Source organism: Heptranchias perlo, chromosome 9 (assembly GCF_035084215.1).
Source record: "Heptranchias perlo isolate sHepPer1 chromosome 9, sHepPer1.hap1, whole genome shotgun sequence".
Lineage (NCBI taxonomy): Eukaryota > Metazoa > Chordata > Chondrichthyes > Hexanchiformes > Hexanchidae > Heptranchias > Heptranchias perlo.
Genome location: NC_090333.1, coordinates 38,129,965 through 38,146,449, shown reverse-complemented (window position 1 = coordinate 38,146,449; position 16,485 = coordinate 38,129,965). Strand labels below are relative to the sequence as shown.

General features: G+C 44.3%; 1 long non-coding RNA gene across 1 annotated transcript; it reads right to left on the bottom strand.

Annotated features, from left to right (window-relative positions):
• Positions 1 to 644: 644 nt before the first annotated feature.
• Positions 645 to 8,908, bottom strand: LOC137324994 (uncharacterized). The gene is made up of 3 exons (XR_010963767.1): positions 8,829 to 8,908; positions 5,640 to 5,738; positions 645 to 1,214 (listed from the first exon to the last, which is right to left on the bottom strand). It is a non-coding gene; the product is annotated as an uncharacterized lncRNA (long non-coding RNA).
• Between the last annotated feature and the right edge of the window lie 7,577 nt (positions 8,909 to 16,485).

Genomic DNA, 16,485 nt, shown 5'->3' with positions numbered 1-16,485 from the left:
GAGGAAAATTAATTGGAGCTGAAAGGAAAAAAATCCAACTCATGCCACTGCACCGCTCCAGCAAATTTTGGGACAATTTGTCTCACACACTTTCTTTCCCTTCATTTCGGTACGTCAGTCTCTCTTTTATATATGTGTACTTTGCTTTATTTTCTCCACCTGGTATGGAGACCTGGAGCAGATTCAGGGGAGTTAATTTTAACCCTGCCCGTCCGGTGGAAACTGGGTGGTGGGCAGTTAAAAATGAGACAGTTGCTACCCGCTAGGCAGAAGCGGTTTTGCAGCTGCACTGAAGACAGAAGAGGCCTTTCGAGTAAGTCTAAAACTTTCCTTTGTGGGACCAGGAGGAGCGAGAGTGCTCCTTTGGGCCCCACAAAGGAAAATGACAGCCTTCCCGGCCCCTGAATATATGGGCTCTTCCCATAACAAATTTATACAATAGAACAAACCATTTATTTCAACTTCAACTGAACGATGCTGTTGACTAATTAGGGAAACATTTTGTTTTTTTTTAAGTGAAACCAGCAATTCTTATCTTGCTTTATAACAATTACATACATTTTGACAAGTCTTGTAATAAACAGGATATTACAATAATAAAGTTGAGGTACTACTTTTATTTCATTTGTGTGAAAGACAGCACATATGTATTCGTCTCAGTTAAAATGAAAGCAGTAGTCCCCCATCATCATTGCAGTATATGTGATGATGGTACAAGTTTGTCAATGCAATAAATTTCATTTAATGGCCACACAATGACTTCTATATGGTGCTGGTGAAAAGATTTAATTTCAGTGTGACATCATGGAGCATTCTTACATATGCGTAATCTTAAATGGACAGTAAAAATATTACAAGGCAGCCTGGTGGTGCAATGAATTAGTGCACTGACACGATGGACCATAGATATGTCAAAACTCTGATTCTTCACAGAGTGAGTTCCCAATCTCATCCAGACCATCTGTTATAGGTACTGAGTAAGAAGGGGGTTAATCCTTCCTGCTCTTACATACTTCCTAGTGCCAGAGTAGAAGCCTGCATCAGGTCATCATCCTGTCAGCTTGGAAGGAAATGTCACCTTCTGGGACGGGAGGAAGTAAATTTCAAAGAAATGGGAAAAATATCACATTGATGCTTATTTACCACCAGAACTTTAATACTAGCAACATCTTGAAAGAAGACATAATGATTGATGTAGAGTCTTGTCCCCTACCCTGTTAAGCAAACATAAATGTCATCAGTTAGCATAATAAGTGCATTGCCTTTTGAGAGTTAGTGTAAATTGTTTACTCTTATTCAGAATGCACAAATTAATTTATATAGTTGTGCATCTCCATAATCTTGGATGTCTATTGTTTTCCATTGCCTAAGATGCTGTTCATTACTAATAACTTTTCCCTCCTAACCTCCACCTCAGCAAGGACGTTTTAGGCACCGTGATGTAATGAATTAGAATACTATAACACTGTAATAGCAAATGGGTAGTTAGAGAGGAAGATAAATCCTTAATGGATCCATATGAACGTGAATAGGAGCTGTTTAATATGCTAGATGACTATTTAACATTTTCTTTTACAGAGGAGGACATTAATGATACACTGATTTGACATTAGTGACTTTTTTAAGACAGCTGGGTATCTGACACGTGAGGGAGTCACCACCATGCATAAGAGCCTCCAAACCAATCCACTAAGAAATCCACATGGGTAAAGTTTCTGTTTGCCCGAGATGGATTGCATATTTTCTCTCTATCGGGACATACCCCACTTAGCTAAGTCCAGAGAAGCTAGGCACAGGTTGGCAAGAGCTAAAGCTTTAAGACCGACAACTGTGCACAGGGGTACTGCTAGAAGCATGGGTTCCAGACGGGCTGATGGTTTGAAACCAATAAATCCCTCTGACTGGATGAACTATATGCACAGAAGTTACAGACAGAAAATAGGCCAATATAGTTCCTATACTTAAGGAGTGCAACAGAGCTATACCTGGCAATTACAGATCTTTTAAATTCAATAATTGGAAAACTAATGAAATCAATGATCAAAAACAAAATGGAAGAGTACTTATATGAAAATAACATTATAAATGACAGCTCTAGAATCTTCCTGTAGCAATCTTTTTTTTTTGAGGAAGTGACATTCCAAATTAGGAAGGGAAAGCAGTATGATGTAGTGCACCTTGACTTCCAAAAGGCTTTTGATCAAGTAATGTGTGAGAGACTTCTTTACATACTAATGTTAGCTGTTATCAAGGGAAAGACATGGACATGGCTAAACGGAAGAATACATAAGGGTAACTAGATTGCAGTGTTGTTAGGTGTTGAATAGAATGCTCCAAGAGTGCCTGCTGGGACCCCTCCTGTTCCTAGTACGCATAAATGACCTGCAGCTGGAATCTTAGTGTAAGGTAGGTAAATCTGCAGATCACCGTGCTTGGGAAGGGGGGAGGGGTAGGGGGCAGCTGTGGACTCAGAGGAGGCAAGCAAGATCTTACAAATAGAGCTCAAAAGGATTTGCACTCAGGTTAATCAGTGGCAAATCAAGTTCAAAATGGATAAGCAAGGTACTACGTTTTGGAAGTAAAAATAGCAAGCATATACACTCCAAAGGTGGGATAGAATTTGCAAAGGGGGAAGTTGGAAGAGACCTATAGGTGGTCACTGAGTTTTACTCACTATGTTTAAGAGGAATGAAGCAACACTAAAAGCAAATCAGCTGCTGGGATATATTCTCAAATCAGCTGAGTTCAAATCCGCAAGGCCATGCTGAAGATTTACCGCCCCCTGATCAGATCACTCCTGGAATGATTAGAATTTTACAGTAGAGAAAGAGGCCATTCAGCCCATCACAGTTGTGTTGGCTCTTTGAAAGAGTAACGCACATAGTCCCATTCCCCTGCCCTCTTCCCGTATTGTTTTAAAGTTTTCTTATTCAAATATTTCTCCACTTCCCAATAAAACTTATCAAATTCTTTCATGATTTTGAACACCTCTTCAAATCTCTTAATCTTCTTTGTTCTAATGAAAAGAGCCTCCGTTTTTCTCCTCAGAATTGGTGAATCTCTTCTGTACCCTCTTAATGACCATAGCATCCTTCCTAAAGTAAAGTGCCCACAACTGGGCACAATGGGGTCAATTTTCCTCTCACCCCACACCAGATAGATGTAGCACACTTAAAGGATGCTCCATCTTACGAGGCCTCAAACCACCCAAATTTACTGTCCTGGGCTAGCATTGGCTGGGTGCATCCCCAGTGCAGACCCATTGTGCGGCAGAGCCTTATGCCAGGAACTGGGGTCAGCAACACGAGCCCATTAGGCCAGCAGCTGTGCTCCTAGCCATCAACCTCAGGACCTTCTGACTGCTGCTGGAGCGGAGAAGGTCCTAAAGCCCAAAGGTCCTTGGGGAGAGATGGAGAAAAATAACTTACCTGCTGCTTCCGTCCCCTTTTGGTTGCTTCCAAGCACACCATTCAGGAAAGCTCCAGAAATCCTGGAACTGTGTAGTGGGGGTGGAGACATGAAGTAGGTTCCTCCCCCTTTCGTCTCTGCAATGCTTGGAAACTGAGCATTCCCCGGGTACTGATGAGGAAAATCAGCGCTGATATTCTAACTGCGGGCTATCCAATAACTTGAATGGGTACAGCATTAACCTTTTGCTTTTATATTCTATATCCCTATTTATAATATTTAAGATCCCATATGCTATTTTTGCAGCTTTATCAACTTACCGTCCCACTTTTTAAGATTTGTGCATTTGAACCCCTAAGTCCCTCTGCTCCTTTTAAAAAGTTTAACCATTTAGCCTATATGTCCTCTCCTTATTCTTCCTCCCAAAATATATCATCTCTCATTTATATCCATTAAAATTCATCGGACATCCCTCTGCCTAGTCTATTAATTTGTCTATGTCCTCCTGAAGTTGCTTACATTCTTAACCACACTCCTTTGTGTTATTTGCAAATTTTGATTGTGTGCCCCCGTACCCAAGTCCAGAGCATATATAAGTATGTGAAATTCTCTCAACACTGACTCTCTGGGGGACACCAGTGTCATTAGTCGCTCCAGTCTTTTCTGTCCTTTAATCAACTTCTAACCTATGCTACCACATTCTCTTTAATACCCTGTCCTTTAATTGTATGAACAAGCCTGCTATATGGTATCTTATCAATTACCCTTTGAAAATCCATATACACATTAACTGCATTTCCTTTATCAATTCATTCCTTTATTTCCTCAAAAGAGCTCCATTAAATTTGTCAGACCTACTTTTTACAAAACCATGCTGGATGTCAAGCAACCTAGTCTGTTTGGGTGAGTATTAATTTTAACCTGTAAAAGCTTGCCCACTACCAATGTTAGGCTGACTGGTCTATAGTCATCTGGTTTATCCTTTTGTCTCTTTTTGAACAAAAGTGTTACATTAGGAACCCTTCAGTCCTCAGTCACAACTTCCATATACAAGGATACTTGAAAGATTGTGGTCTGAGCCTCTACTATTTCCTCTCTGACTTCCCTTTGTAGGCTGTAGTCAGGGCCCGGTGTCTTTTCCACTTTGAATTTCACCATTTTCATCAGTATTACTTCCTTGTCTATAGATAACTTATTTAATTGCTTCACCTTCTCTTTCATTTCTACTACCACACTCTTTATTGAAAACCAAGAAAAAGTATTCATTTAGGTCTGTATTTCTTGTTCTTACTGATCTATTTCAGTACAGGGGCTGTGAAATAAGAAAAACAGGAAGAGAGGCCTTCAACTGAAATACCTCCTCCCAAAAAAATGCCTGTCATTATTTTCCTTCCTGTCCTAGCAGATACTCTCTCCTGCTGTTATTTCTGCCAGCAGGATGTCCACAGAGGTATGAGTACTTGGGAGCTCTTGCAACAGCTTCATTTCTGAGGCTGCTCCTTCTTCTCACATTCCAAGTTCCCACTTATGTTTCTGTAATCCTGATTTTTTTTAATGCACCTGCAGCCCCTTTAAGCACCTGTGGAATTTTATATATTGCAGTTGCAAGTATTTCCCACGCTCCCAGAGGCAGTAAACTAGTAAGCTTGGGATATCATTCCAAACGTGCCCCAGGGGAAAATGTGGAAGAAGTTCAATGGCTTTAGGAGTGCCAAGGTAAGTTTGCCCATCTTTGTATACATGATTGCTATTTGCTATAGAAGGCCTGGAACAAATCAAAATGTTGAGTTTTTGCACCAAAGCATGGAGCTCACCTTTGCTCCTTTCAGAGCATCTCAATGAACAAGAGCTGTTGGGGACAATTTTTGTGGAGTTCACTTCAGAATGAATACTGGCAGCACAAACAGCATGCAAGCTATTTTCCAATACATCTCTGTGGTGGTGTGTTGGGTTGTCAGCCAGTTGCAGCCATCTTCATAAATTTTGCGTTCTTCCAGGACAAGGCAGCACACAACCACAGAGGTCCAGGGCAGGTGGTGGACTAGCCATGTTGAAGCAGCAATCACCATTGTTGGCCGTGATCTGTGGAAGCCATTTGGAAGAGCAGGTTTGGAGGCATGGTGCCACCACCCAGCAAGTATCTCCCATTAATTATTATCCTTATACTGATTCATTTTCTTAATTGTCACAGCAAACAAGTACATGATGCACAAGACGTCTTGTGATATTACCTCTCTTTGAAAGCATTGCATTGGGGATGCATTGTCATTCTTATTCTTTTCTTTTCCTATAGGTCCTTTCCAAGATGACAGAAACTGGCACCATGGGCCCTGGCACAACAAAACAGTTTGTGTCAAATACTCCACATGTCCCAAGCACAAACACAGATGTTGGTACCCCAGAGAATGTAGATAGTGAGTTTCAAGAGGAATTGACTTCCAGGAAAAGTAGTGGAGGTGAAAACCCTGGAATCTTTTAAGAAACAATTGGATGCTGAAAGAGGGGAGGGAGCTTTGGAATCTTCCTGTGTGGATTAACTAAAGTGGCCTTCCTTGTCTGTCTTATGATTTTGTGAACACCAGCGATTCACCACTTACAGATGAGGAGTAAGTGAAGGTGACAGGAGGGGAAGTGGAAAGAGCTGACCAGGTGAAGAGCTGTATGGGCATAGGATTGGTAACCTAATTGGCCTGTCTTCAGATCAGAGTTAATGCAGGAGCAGAAGGCACTGAAAAGATCCTTTCAGGCAGCCTGCGGCAGCTGGCAGGAAATGTGCAGCTGTGCACCTCCGAGATCACTGAGGGATTTACTCAAATGCAGTGTATCACAGAGCAAGTGGCATCTTCACAGCCATCTATAGGGGAGCCCCAAAGCAGACAGGGGATGAAAATTCCTGCTGGTTTTGTTTATATGAGCATACTGCTAGTACAACAAAATTTTGACAGTCATATTTTTAGGTGGGACCCATTTCTACCAATATTACGCCCATTTTTCTTCCTGCCAAAATTTCTGGACTGGATGGGAGGGGCCATCTGCTATGTCTACAGCTTCTACCATGCACATAGAAATGACTAAAGCCACAAATGACATCCTCTGTGACCGTGACCGTGATGCATTATCCCTCGTCATCTTTCTTAACCTCTCTGCAGCTTTGACACAATCAACTACTGTATATCCTTCCAGCGCCTTTCCACCACCTTTCGATCTCCTTATTGCTTTTGTGCTGTCAGACTGATTGCCCAATATCCAACCTCGGATATTCCTCCAGTTAAACATTGGAGAGACTGAAGCCAATATATTTGGACCCCACCACAAACTGTGCCCTCACCACCAATTCCAACCCCGTCCCCGGCCATTGTCTCAGGCTGAACCAGACTGTTAGAAAGAAAGAAAGATGTGCATTTATATAGCACTTTTCATGACCTCAGGACGTCCCAAAGTGCTTTACAGCCAATGAAGTATTTTTGAAGTATAGTCACTGTTGTAATGTAGGAAGTATTATGTTAATTGTTGGCAATTGTTAGCGTGCTATCCAATCCCGAGCTGAGCTTCCAACCCCATATACTCACCATCACAAATATTGCCTACTTCCACCTCCTGAACATTGCCTGCCTCTGCCTCTGCCCCTGCCTCAGCCCATCTGCCACAGAAACCCTCATTTATGCCTTTGTCACCACCAGACTTGACCATTCCAATGCTCTCCTGGCAGATCTCCCATTCTCCACCCTCCATAAACTTGAGCTCATCCAAAACTCTGCTGCCTGCATCCTATCCTGCACCAAGCTGTGCTCACCCTTCACTCCTGTGCTTGCTGACTTACATTGGCTTCTGGTCCCCCAACGCTGGGGGAGCTGCTGAGTTTCACTTCAAACTGTCACCAGCACATTTTTTGCCCCCACCCATGGTGAGGAATACCAGAGAGCAGTATGGATTTCCTTATTGGGAATTCTCCTTTTTCTACCATGATAGAGAAGAAGACAACAAACAGAAAGAAGCAAAGGGGAGTAAGGCAGCACCAAAGAAGGCCAATCCACTATTACCCCCACAGCAAATATATATGCCAGGGAGCCATCTGAGCCTGCATATGCCTGGTCACCGATGCCATCTTTAGGAGAGCTGGAGAATTCATTCAATTTGAGACGACTCCTAGGCAGCAGAATGAAGGAGTTGTTCAGTTCTATCATGTTGCTGGTTTTCCCAGAGTTCTGGGCAGTAGACGACACTTATATTGTGTGCTCCTACTGTGGAGCCATTAAATTTCCTAAATAGAAAATGATTTGACTCCCTCAATTTTCAAATTGTCTGCGATTAGCTGTACTGAATCCTGCATGGCAAAAGCCAAATTTGCAAGGAGTAGTCACGTTGCATTCAGCATGAGGAACCCCAGCCTCCCAGCTCCATTCAGGGAAAACAGTCAAGTGTTGGGGTGACTTCTGGGAGACTGTGGGGTTGATCTTAACCACCAACCCCTCCTCCCCCGCTCCCCGCCCAGCGGAAACAGTGCATGGTAAGGGTTAAAATCCTCCAAGTCCACTTACTGGCCAGAGGCCGAACTGTTCCCACCCAAAAATATTTTATCTTCACCGACTTTGAAGTCGGCTGAGACTCCGGCTGCAGGCAGGGGACTGATTTAAATATAAAAGTCACGGCCTGATAATGTAATTGGCGCCATGATGGCATTTTAACTTTGGCATTCAGGAGGCCCGCAGGGGCTAACCCCGACTGCCAAATCATGTCGGGAGTCACAAAGTGGCCAGAACAGGCCAAGGTAAAATATTTTACTTTCATGTGGAATCCTTGTGAGCCAGGAGGAGCAACAGTGCTCCTTGGGTCTCCCAAGGAGTCCTTGGACCTTGCCAGCCCCTGCCTTGCCTCTCCTCCCCCGACCAGCATTGGCTCAGCAACCCCAGCACTTAGTCTATGCTAAGGACTGTACCCTTTTGTCCCCAGCAGCATCCAACACCCGCTCCAATTCCCACTCCCGCCCGCCCTCCGGCCTTTTCAACATTCTCACTGGCTTCAGGCAGGACACACATTAAAAAAATTAAATGATGCCCAGTGGTTAATATCAGCTGGGCCTCGCTGCCTTCATGACATTTGTTGCCCCACCCACTTTGGGCCCCCCCTGCACTGATCCTGACCTGAATTAAAATTGACCCTGATGTATATCCCTTGCTCAGGATCCTATTTTGAATGCTACATCAAGGCCCGTGCATCCACCAGAGTGATCATGGAGAGGACAAGAGGAGTCCTGAAGGCAAAGTTTTGCTGCCTTGATAGATCAGGAGGAACATTACAGTATGCTCCTGAGTGGGTTTCTCACATCATGGTGTACTCCTCGTATTTTCACTAATCAAGAAGGACTGGACATGGAATGGCAGGAGGAGGTGGGCTCAGAGGCTGAGGAACCTGCAGCTCACCTTAAGGAGGACCAGTACGCAGAACTCTTCCGTGTCAGCTGCTGGGAACTTTCATAAGGAGATCATTAGCGGAACATTCTGTTTGAATTAAAATAGCACCCTTAGCAACATTCCATCACAACATCTGCCCAGCTTTCCTGCCAATTCCAATAAACTCCAAACCTCTGTCTTTCTGACTCTCATTAACAAGAAATACACATTGCTCCTAACTGCCAAATCAAAGTGCAACAACATATTTGTTGTTTTCGAGCCCTGACTTGCTGCTGCACAACAAGTGCGCGCCCGAACCGAGACATCCGAGGATTGATAGAAATTGGTCCTCGGGCCTTATCAACATATTCGGAATGAGCTGCCGGCGCTGGTCGCACTTCTGCAGGCAGCTCACCCGAGAAAAGAGATCAATGTCGGGCCACCAGCCTCGCTGATAGCAGCCCTTGGGTAAGTTCCGGGAGGGAGGATTAGAGCAAGCTATGGGAAGGAGGGGATTTAAGAATAAAATAAAAAATTTAAACTCACCTTCCATTGACAGCTGCCCGATGCTTGCCCCACTCATTGGTAACTAATTTTGTAGAGGGGTCCTTCAAAAGGCATTAGACCCATCATTAACATATTCAAGCAGCCTAACACCTGTTTTAGTTGGCTGCCCAGGACACACATTGTAGCACCTCCCAAGACCTCTTTTTGCCTACCCCTGGCCTCTTCCCATCCAGCACAGATTCCCAGCTCCAATCAGTGCATTTCGAGTTTCATTTTGCAGTGTGCTCTAGTCTTATAAAAAGGTAAAGGAAACAAATGTGTAACGAGCATACAAACGCAGTATGGTTATCATATCTATATACCTGACCCAAAAATAGCATGCAGCATACAAGCCAACCTAGTAAACTAGCAAAAGCTGACCAAAAGTTAACAAAACCCTCAAAAAAGCTGACAGCTCAAGAATGGTCTTAATTATATGCATGTTATAATGCCTTAGAAAAATTATGCAATCAGGTTAATTTTTTAACTTTCATACTTCATAATTGATAGATTTTTTAATCTCAAAAAAGGAAAAACAAAGTGATATTTGGATTTTTAACAGACCAACCAAACCACCACTTCCCTAAAAGTTACCTCATCAGTCAATCTCCCACATCCAACCATATGCTCCAGTTCACATAGGGTCTCTATGGGCCCGATATTACCATGGCGGCGGGTTCGCAGCGGGGGGGTAGATTGGGCGTGTGGGTAACGCGCCCGGTGAAATCAGTCTGCTCTGCACGCAATTACAGGCTGATTGGATCCACTTACCTGTTCTTCTGGGTTTCCCGCTGCTAAGCTGCGCAGTGGGCGGACTGCGCATGCGCAGTAAGGTCTGTCAGCTGGGAGGAGCTCTATTTCAAGGGGCAGTCCTCCACTGACTGATGCTGCAAGAAATAGGAAAAATCACAGCCTGGAGCAGCCCAGGGGGAAGGCTGCTCCCAGGTTAATGATGCCTCACTCCGGCTCTTATTGGATGGGGTGAGGAGGAGGGAGAGGACAGAGATCTTCCCCCCGGCGGGCGGGAGGAAGCGGCCTGCCTCTGCCACCAAGAAGGCCTGGCTCGAGGTGGCAGAGGAGGTCACCTGCACCACCAACATATCGCCCACCTGCATACAGTGCAGGAGGCGCTGCAATGACCTAAGTAGGTCAGTCAAAGTGAGTACACTTACTCATTCCCCTACACTCCGTCTGCCACATCACCGCCCCCACCCCACATCTCCTTCTGCACAGCCAACACTACTCTGTCACATCACCCCTCATATCCACTCAAACCTCATCCTCATCTTACCTGCACTTACTCACCTCGCCAGTACTCATCCCGCCACTACCACTCAACCCAATCCTCATACAATCTCATGGCTCGATCTCATACTCACCCTCTCATGCATCTCTTTCACAGTCAGCCTCACTCAACCTGCCATTACCTGTGCTGCAGCCACAGGACATGCATCACATATGTGCAGTAGGAAGCATAAGGCAAACGTGTCGTGAGCATGAAGGGGATGCACAAGGGTGTTTGAGATTTGTCATGGTTTTTACTTATATTTAATTTCTGATCAACTCACATTACATATTTATATTGACACCGCTACTGCCACGTCTTTGCGAATCTTGTCTGGTTTGTGCAATAATGCCCTTTCCTGAGGATCACAATGAAGACCCACAACTGATGCCATCCATTGTGTCACTGCAGAGTGGGTGTAAGTGTATTTGCAGGGCTCTTTTGTGCAGACGACTGAGAGATTTCGGCGATGTCCCCCGTGGCACCCTGGAAGGACACGGAGGAGAAGTTGTTGAGGGCAGTGGTGACTTTGACAGCGACAGGTAAGAAGATGGTGCTCGGGCCAGCCGGGAGCAGCTCGGCATGAAGGAGGCTGCAGATGTCCACGACTACATGTCGAGTGTCTCTGAGCCTCCGTGTGCACTGCTGCTCAGAGAGGTTCAGGAAGCTGAGCCTCAGTCTGTGGACCCTGTGGCGAGGGTAGTGCCCTCTGCGACGCATCTCTCTATCCGGTTGCCCTCCCTCCTGCTGTGCAGGTGGATGTGTCACAGCACTGTGTTGTGGAGCTCCACGTATCAGAGGTAGACAGCATGGCCGGCGAGGCTGGTGATGCTGTTCGCCCTCTGAGGAGCTCATGACTACAGCCAAGGCAGCCCCCATCCGGAAGATGTACATTTGAGGGGGTCCGCAAAGTAGGCAAATGTGTCTGGACACCGGGGTAAGTGTGCAAGTTGGTGAATTTTGTTGTTAGGAGGAGGGTGGTGGAGGCCAAACTTTGTCCAAAGTGACAGAGTGGCCTCCTGCAATGAGTGAAGGTCTCCCCCCCCTGTCAAATGGACCTTTGCAACTGCCACAGGCTGATGGCTGCAACACGTCCATTTGAACTGGGAGTGTTTCCCCCAGAATGGGAAACTGTCTCAGTCAGTTTCAAAATCCCGTCCCTGCTAAAATAACAGGTCAATCAGGTCTGCATACAACCTGAAGTACCTGTTCAAGTACTTTAAGTGGCACCCCACCGGCTTTAATTGCCGGCGGGAGTCCCACTCTAAGGCAACTTATCATGGTGGTATTTGAACTAATAACGTCTGGGCTGTTAATGTAGTTACCACTAAACTACCATACTCTGCACCAACTCTTTATGATTCTTGCTATATAAATATATATAAATGTAAGTTGTTGTGTTGATTCTGAGTTCCCAATCTTTGCACCCTTTAAATCAGAGGAAGAATTTTCCTCAAGTTGCTGTCACTGCCTTCCATTATCTGGCTTGGAGCTGCACGCGCATGTGAGCGCGTCACTGGGGAACCCGGAAATGGGGCGGGTTGGAGCCGGGCTCCCGACCCGTCCCGGGAATCCCCGATTTTTGCAGCCCCCCCGCCACGAACGCACCCGATCGCGGGTGCGAAAATAGAGCCCTATCTCTTCCAAAACGCAGTTCACAGAGACACTATACCATATCCAACACCCTTCCTTTTCACAGAGACCACTCCTCCAATTCTCCCAGTTCATATTGGTACTCTTGCCCTTCCCCCTCAATTCAACCTGGCACTCTTCACTCCCGCTAACCCAGTTTATGTTGGTACTCTTCCCCCCCCCCACCCACTGAAACTAGCGCTATTCTTTCCCTCATTCAAGAAGACACCCTTTTTTCCCCCCATTCGGATTAGCACCCTTCTTCCTCTCCAGTTCAAGCTAGTGCTCTACCCATTCCTCTCCCAGTTCATCCTGACAATTTTCTTCCCTCAGTGAATGGTAACATGCTCCTCCCCACTCTCAGTTAATGCTGGCATTATCCTTCAAATCCCAGCTTCTGTCCACTTTCCTTTCCTCCTACTTTCTCACTTTGCCTCCCCTTCATTGCCATCCAGTTCTGCCCTTATTTTCTTTCATGACTTGAAGTTATGCTTCATTTATACTGCTGCTACTTTCCGAAGCAGTTGCTCCTACAGTTGGACATTGTGGTCAGAAGTTGGATCCATTTTAAAACAACAATGAACAGCAGTTTAATCTTTGTAAATAGTAACAATTTGCCTGGGTAGGTAGCTTCCCTGGTGGCTGGGGAGGTCTGCACATACAGGCCAGCAATAGCAAAATTGCTTTGCTAATTGAATTGGAGTTGGATGAAATGCTTCATAGGCTCAGCCAGCTAACAGCTAAAAAAAAACAAGTCACTTTGCAAATAATTCTTCCCTTTCTTTACCTCAAGTTAATTCATGGGAGCTAGTGGTGCAAGTTTAATTCCACCAGTAATTGTAGTGGAAGTAATTAGTGCCTTGTCTATCCTCCTCCTGTTCCACAAATTGTTTTCATCATTTAGGTGGCCCTTTGAAGTTGATATGTTCTCACTTGCCTTAATCCTTAAACTATAGATATGAGCTGATTTACTATAATCCAATTGCTAACATTAAAATACCTAGGTAAGCATCAAAGTTTTCCTCCTGAAACGCAATGGGCAAGCATAAGAAACTTGCTTCAAGTACAAAGAAATTCAACAGGCCCAATGAACCAGCAATAAGCAGGAAATATAGTAAGAGGAATACTTCAAAAAAAATTATACTTGTGGTGAATTTTTATGTTCAATAAGGTAAGAGACATCAGTGCATGGAATCAAGATGACTTTTCTACTTTGGGACCCAGTTCTGGGATCAAGATTATCGCAGATCAATTGAGCACGATCCACTGTGGAAAATCTACTTTAACCTCCACCTCAGCTGACACCACTATTGCACCAGTGTGATTTTTTCTGCTTTCACACCTGCCATCCTTTGAGTTTTGAGCTCTGGTTAACATCCTTTAGGTATGAGAATGGATTGAGAGTATTCCAACATTTACTTCACTTAAAACTCTAACAACTGGCTTTCATCCTATTAGCATGGACTGGATTTGAACTCAGGCTGCAAAGGTGAAGGGGAGGAGGGTATGAAAAGGATCAGCCACAAGTTTCAGAATGCTTAATTGTCAGCAGCTGCTGGTGGCCAAGTTCACTGGGAAAGTGGGGTTTTAAAGATGCAAAAAAAGAAAAGGTGCCAATCCTTGGTAGGTGACCAAAAGCTTGGTCAAAAAGATGACAGGCGTGGCTCCATGGTTGTACTCTTGCTTCTGAGCTAGAAGGTTCAAGCCCCCACCTCAGTATTGCACTGAAGTGTCAGCCCAGATTGTACGCTCCAACACCACTCCACTCCAGAGACCCCTTCAGTGCAGTACTGAGGGGGCGATGTCTTTTGGATGAAATGTTAAACCATGCTCTCTCAGGTGGATATAAAAGATCCCATGGCACTATTCGAAGTTCTCCTGGTGTCCAGGCCAACATTTTTCCCTCAACCAACACCACTAAAATCAGATTAACTGGTCATTTATCTCATCGTTGTTCGCTGTATGCAATTTGGCTGCCGCACTTCCCTAGTTTACATCAGTAACTACATTTCAAAAGTACTTCATTGACTGTGAAGTACTTTGGGATGTCCTCAGGACGTGAAAGGTGCTATACATATGCAAGTTCTTTCTTTATGAGTAAGAGAAGGGCCCAGTCTTTGTTGATGTTTGTCAGCAAATAGTGACACACACACATCGGGTCCTCAAAATACTGTCAGCATGAAACACTGATGGTTGGCATGTATGCATGCAAGGAGTTGGGACTGTATAAATTGAGAGTGACATATTCTGAAACCAAACCATTTAAAAAATAAAATAAAAGATACATTTTGTTAAAAAAAGACACTCCAGAGTTCTATGTCAGTCCAATGTTCTTCTTGTATGAATTTGTTTTATTTTCAGTTCCAGGAGTGTCTGGGACTATGGACCAATTGTAACTGAGAGATTACATGGATGACCTGATCCCAGACATTTGCCAGTGCTGCTCCAAGCCAGATAATAGAAGGCAGTGACAGCAACTTGAGGAAAATTCTTCCTCTGATTTAAAGGGTGCAAAGATTGGGAACTCGGAATCAACACAACAACTTACATTTATATATATTTATATAGCAAGAATCATAAAGAGTTGGTGCAGAGTATGGTAGTTTAGTGGTAATGGTACTACATTAACAGCCCAGACGTTATTAGTTCAAATACCACCATGATAAGTTGTGTTGGCCTTTATTGCAAGGGGGTTGAAATACAAGAGTAAGGAAGTCTTGCTGCAATTGTACAGGGCTTTGGTGAGACCACACCTGGGATACCGTGTGCAGTTTTGGTCTCCTTACCTAAGGAATGATATACTTGCCCTAGAGGCGGTGCAACGGAGGACTAGATTGATTCCTGGGGTGAAAGGGTTGTCCTGTGAGAAAAGAATGAGTAGAATGGGCCTATACTCTCTGGAGTTTAGAAGAATGAGAGGAGTTCTCATTGAAACATTGAAGATTCCAAGAGGGCGTGACAGGGTAGATGCTGAGTGGATGTTTTCCCTGGCTGGAGAGTCTAGAACTATGGGACGTAGTCTCAGGATAAGGGGTCGGACATTTAGGACTGAGATGAGGAGGAATTTCTTCACTCAGAAGGTCATGAGTATTTGGAATTCTGTACCCAGAGGGCTGTAGACGCTCAGATGTTGAGTATATTCAAGACTGAGATCGATAGAATTTTGGACTTTAAGGGGATCAAGGGATATGGGGATTGGGTGGGAAAGTGGAGTTGAGGTAGAAGATCAGCCATGATCTTACTGAATGCAGAGCAGACTCGAGGGGCCACATGGTCTACTCCTATTTCTTATGTTCTTACAACTAAACTCAATGGCAGTAAAATTCAACTTTGATGGGAGTGCAAAATGGCTGGGTTGTATAACAGGCAGCTGATCTGCTACAGCCTGTTTTTCACCTCCACTGAAGTTGAATTTTACTGCAAATAAATGTAGTAACCTTTGGGCTATCACCAGAAAATTATCATAAATGCTGTTGGATTGCGATTTTTAAAAATCCTCCAATTAAGGAGCCAAAGTCTACGATGCAGGACATCACTCTTACTTTCTTGAGGTTTTTTTTTCTACTCCAGGTATTTTTGGGGTTTAGTATCTGACTACTTCATCAGCTGAGCTCTAGCTCTCTATATCCCAGCAAGTGCTTTCACTTGCCCAGTATATAGAGGTAAATGTAGCATCTCCAAGGAGCAGAGAACCTTCTCCAATTTGTTTCAGCTTACTGGTTTTATCATGTGCCATCATGTGATCGTCCTTGACTTTGGAAGGCAGCAAAATAACACTTCATTAGACTGTGACATAAGCTTTGACTGCCAAATAAATATATTAAACAGTGTAAGAATAGTAGCATGGACACACTGTAGATTTTACAATCTGTGCCAAATCATTGCTCATCCTAAACATCACTGCTAATTTGCTGGATGTGGAGATGCCGGTGATGGACTGGGGTGGACAAATGTAAGGAGTCACACAACACCAAGTTATAGTCCAACAGCTTTATTTGAAATCACAAGCTTTCGGAGCTTTGCTCCTTCGTCAGGTGAAGTGAGGAGGAGTTGCCATGAATATCTGTCTGCCGAGGTGTGATAAAGGGCAGTTAGAAAGATTATCTGTAATCACCAGGCATTGTTCTCTGACTATATATGCTGTGCCTTTATGCAACTCCTCCTCACTTCACCTGACGAAGGAGCAAAGCTCCGAAAGCTTGTGATTTCAAATAAAGCTGTTGG